Below are 4,949 nucleotides of genomic sequence, written 5' to 3' on the forward strand. Positions count from 1 at the left end.
TTAATAGAACTTGTAATATATCTCAATGAAATAGAACAAAAAAAACACATTATTACTAAAATCATGATAAAATTTTCCCAATATTAAAAGCCATTTACTCAAAAACATCATAGTTAATAAAAAAACTAAAATTGAAAAACATTATAATTAATGAAAAATAAAATTCACCATTACAAGATGAAGGCAAATGGGAATTTGGAATATTTGTGATGACAACACAAGGATCACAATCAAGTCAAACATGGAAATGACCTCACGATAAAATCCAACATGGAAATGGCCTCACAGGAACTTGGATGTCAATCTTAGAAATGACCTCATAGGGAATTGGAATTGGATGTCCTTCCATCTTATTTTGAAGAGAAAATTGTCGTTCTATATGTTCCTCACTGCTTTTCTTGCAAATGAAACTTAATAGGTTTCATCATTTGAAATAAATTTACATGTCATGTATTCACATGATTATTTTCCATTTTCTCGGATAAGAAGAATATATACAAATATCATACCTGCATATAGAGAAGTGTACCCAAAATGGCAAAAATTGCTCCTAGAGCGTTGATGTGATTGATTGGTGTGTGAAAGATAATGATGGATTAATTAATAACGGAAACCCTTTTCATTGTGTTGCATATGTTGAATGTTAATGGCAATATTTCATTTAGGGACATGTATGAAACTTGGTTGTACAGATGGTAGAATACACTCTGAGTAAACACCCACCTGGTAAGTCAAGTCAATTATTGGTTAGTAGAATTATCAAAATATTGTGCCAAAGTAAAAAAAAAAAACATATAATAGAAGTGAATTTACAATGCAAATTGAGGACCAATGGTGTGTAGAGCCTTGTTCCATCTAGTGGCCACAACCTCAGACCTCCTCCAAAACAAACGCAAAGGGTGTTAAAATAGCCAATGAGAGAATAGAGAGGCATTCATAGTAGTTCATTCCCCCCATCGACTTCCCCTTCCCTGACATGCCTTTCTTGGAGAATATGTTCTGGAATACAAATGGAAGGTTAGATATCATGGCACCCATAAATCCTGCAATTATGCAAACATTTTCAAGCAATCGTCTTTGCTCAGCTTCTTTCTCATAATTAGAATTATGCTTACTAGAGAAAAATTTTATGAATTAATAGGATTTGTATGTAACTTTTGCTGGAACCAATTAACGATACCTGTAGGTTTGAAATTGAGCTTTGTGGCCGTAGTGAAAGCACAACCCCCTATGATCGGTAATAGATATAGGTAGACAGGAAGTGGAAAATGTTGTTCGAGGAGGCACTTAGATACAACTATAATAAATGTTGATTCTACGCTATTGATGATCTGGGTGAAGGAAACAACCTTAGACATTCTCACTGTGGCTGCTACGTGTCCTATGTTGTGTGCAATGGAAACCTGTACCAAACACATTTTTTTGTTATAAATAACAATTTAGCATCAAAATATGTTAAAAATTGAACCAATTAATGACTAGAGATATGAAGGAGTTACAGAGATCAAAGCCTTTCAAAAGTGGAGAGAAGTCTCTAGGGCCTCCACCACTTTGGTTTCCCAAGTGGTGAGCATGATGGCTGAACCAGAAGTAAGGGATAGGGTGGAATGACTAGGCAACGAGCATGATCACTGAACTAGAAATAAGGGATAGGGTGGAAAATCACTTTCTCTCCACAACACTGAAAGAAGCAGATGCTTCTGTAGCATATTCCACTATGTAACTTTGCTTGGGTCCATAAAATCACTTTCTCTCCACAACACTGAAAGAATCAGTTGCTTTCATAGTTTCCTTGCTTTCATATAATCCTAGTAACATCGCACTGGTACACCACAAATCTATAGCTCTTGACGAATTATTATTGACATTTTTTAACAATCTCACACAATCTTTTGTCCAAGAAATAGGTACCTGAGGAATTATAGTTATCCCTAACTCAGATTTCCTTTGTAACAACTCAAATACTAAAACTTGAAATTTCCCTCCGCGTTTGAATACACTTCTTCCATACTACAAAAATAGCCCCATTTGCGAAACTTTATGCATATCATCCACTGTCCATCACATCATATTTAAGAGAAAATTCTAAGGTGCAAGCAGTGGAAGATCACTACGAGCATCAACAACAAGTTATCTAACTCTTAAAGGATAACCTCACTTTAGCGCAAAATGGAATGAAACAACATGGAAATCAACATTGCAGTGAAAGAAGTTTTAATGTAGGTGACAAGATATTTTTATGGCTACAACCATACACACATGTCCCTCAAGCAAGTTAAGAAGGATAATAAATTATCACCCAAGTACTATGGTCCTTACAAGATGTTGCAAAAGATTGTTACTATGGCATATAGATTGGAGAAGCTTGTATCTTCCTGAGTACACCCAATTTTCCATGTTTTATTCTTAAATAAGTTTATCATTGACAAGTTCCCAGTTCAAACAATATTGCCAGAACTTGACGAGGAAGGAAAAATCATATTGGAGCTTGAAGAAGTCACAGAAAAAAGAACTTGACATCTACGAAATTGATCAATTTTAGAGTCTTTGACTAAGTGGAAGAACTTACCTGCTAAAGATTCCACATGGGAGGATGAAAATTTTATAGAAAAGCATCTAGAACTACTTAAGCGTTGATGAAAACACCTTTTTTGAAGGAGAAGAGCATGTTAGGTCCCTATAATACTAGTGTACCCCTTATTGTTATTGTTAGTGTAGCCACCTATTGTTATTGTTGTGCCCTTACATTGTTATTGTTATGTAGGATCTAATTATATTGTGACCTCTTAGACTCCTATATATACCAAGGAGGTATTTTCATTTGAATCATCCAAGAAATTTTCATTTATGTGATGTAAAAGGAGGCTTACCCCCTGAAGAGGCTTATTTTGAAGTCTTTAATCTATTTTTTCTTCTATTTTGTGATCTGGTTACATAACATCGTTGTCACCTAAGACAATGGCTTGGTCACTGCAAGGAGATAAAGATAAGAGAAAATCACGAAGATTTAGAAATGGTCTCTAATACAATTTCAATGGGATCAACTTAAATCTCATAAACAAGATAATGATGAGACAATTCAGTAATTTGAGCTTGTACCACTTCTGAGGAATTTATCTTAGTTTTTGAAATAAGACAACTTTTCTCCTCTTCATTTATGATTTCTTCATTACTTGATTTAATGATAACCAAGATTCCATTATTTTCCCCAAAAATCATTTCATTGGGTGATGAAGATAAAAGAACATGAGAGATGTGACAATTTCTTCCTTTGAGGCCTGCGACTTTTCTTGAATCACACTTGAAAAAGAGACAAAGGTTGGCATGCTAAAATTAAACATATTATTTGGCTGATTTGTAACATGTGAATCATTAAAATATTCATGTAATTGATGATCAATATTTGATTCATAGTCATATTATTCCATAGAGAGGGAAACTAATCATTGAGGCCATTCCTTCAAATAATCTAAATCTATAGAAATTCCCACTGTAGATCACCTGATAATGCAATATAATAAAGCAAAATACTTGATCTACTTCTACTATCAGACTTTTCAGAAGCTTAATCAATTTGAGCAAGATCAATTGGAACACATATAATAGAGAAGAAGAAATCATACACATAAGAAACACAGAAGAATACTCTGGGGAAAGCCTTAGCTAAAAAGCCCAACTCTGTATTATCATACAAGAGGAAATATAGTCCAGATTACAAAAAGAATCAGCTCATAAGCTATCCTGCCCTCTCTGCAATCCCTCTGCTACTCATAGACAGCCAAAGGCTTCTCACAAACCTTCTTCTCTGCCCTCCAAGCCTCCTATTTCCTTGTGCAGTTTTTCCTGTGGTCCAGTGCTTCCACAAGTGTGAATTCCCACCTCACACTGCTCACTTGGCTAAGAAATAACTACACAAACTTGAAGGAGAGAAATCCTTCTCCATGGATGAGCTTCCTTTATAGGAAAAATCCATCCAACTGATAGTATACTGTCCCTCCTATGATCTCAACTAGGTTTGTCTGAACTAACATGCATGAGTTATTCATGAGAGAATATTCAATTATCTAAAGTGCAGCAGTTATATGCAAGCATGCATTAACTAACTGAACTCACATTCATTTAAACAAACTGTTTAAATCAATCTAATTGGACTTGACTCAGTTAACTGAGCCAACTAGTTACAACTCAAATTACAACTCATCCTTATCTCTTTAACTGATGGATAAATCCCTCAACCAATGGAGAAACTGTTGCATGTCCTCACATAGACTTTATGTTTGATTTTCCACAACTAATTAACTCATGGTGAATTAATTAATTTATTTTCAAACATCTGTTAAGTTCAAATTCGAATTTTTACTTCCTATTTTAGTCCAGGGACTGACTAAAATTGGAATCTATCCCAAACTACTAAAAATAGCAATGCTATTTTTAGCACTTTCATTTTTCATTCCTTGTTGCTCAATCCAGCACTAGTACCCAAACTGTTATTTATAGCAGTGCTATTTTTAGCATTTCTTGTTGCCATTTTCAACACTCCCTCTCAACAAGAAAGGCATTCAACTTGAACCTGATCCTGTACCTTTGGAACGTTTTGCATGCAACACGTCTCCCAATTGTGGATGCTCCAACAACTCTAGAAACAAAAAAAACTCCCAACTAACCTCTCTGTTGGGCTAGAAACATACTTTGATGCTGAAGCTTTACCTGCTGCTGACAAGTGCTCCCTATATGACCTCTGAGCTACTGCAACACTCCATGCATCTCGCACCGTTGCACACCTCTCCGTGCCATCCTCCACTGGTGCAACACTCTTGTGCCTCTCGCATTGCTGCAAACTGCTAGCTCTACATAGTCCTGGGACTCCTGCACTGTAGCTCTCTTTGCCGCTCCATCTGCATCTGTCTCTACCTACTCAGCCAATCCTGCTACTCCACGTCAGGGCTCCT

General features: G+C 35.8%; 1 pseudogene; it reads right to left on the reverse strand.

Moving 5' to 3' along the window:
* Positions 1 to 503: 503 nt before the first annotated feature.
* LOC149237828 (glucose-6-phosphate/phosphate translocator 2, chloroplastic-like) lies at positions 504 to 1,818 on the reverse strand (annotated as a pseudogene).
* Positions 1,819 to 4,949: the final 3,131 nt, after the last annotated feature.

Source organism: Pinus tabuliformis, chromosome 8 (genome assembly GCF_031772625.1).
Source record: "Pinus tabuliformis cultivar Carrire ecotype Pingquan chromosome 8, CPIR1, whole genome shotgun sequence".
Classification (NCBI taxonomy): Eukaryota; Viridiplantae; Streptophyta; class Pinopsida; order Pinales; family Pinaceae; genus Pinus; species Pinus tabuliformis.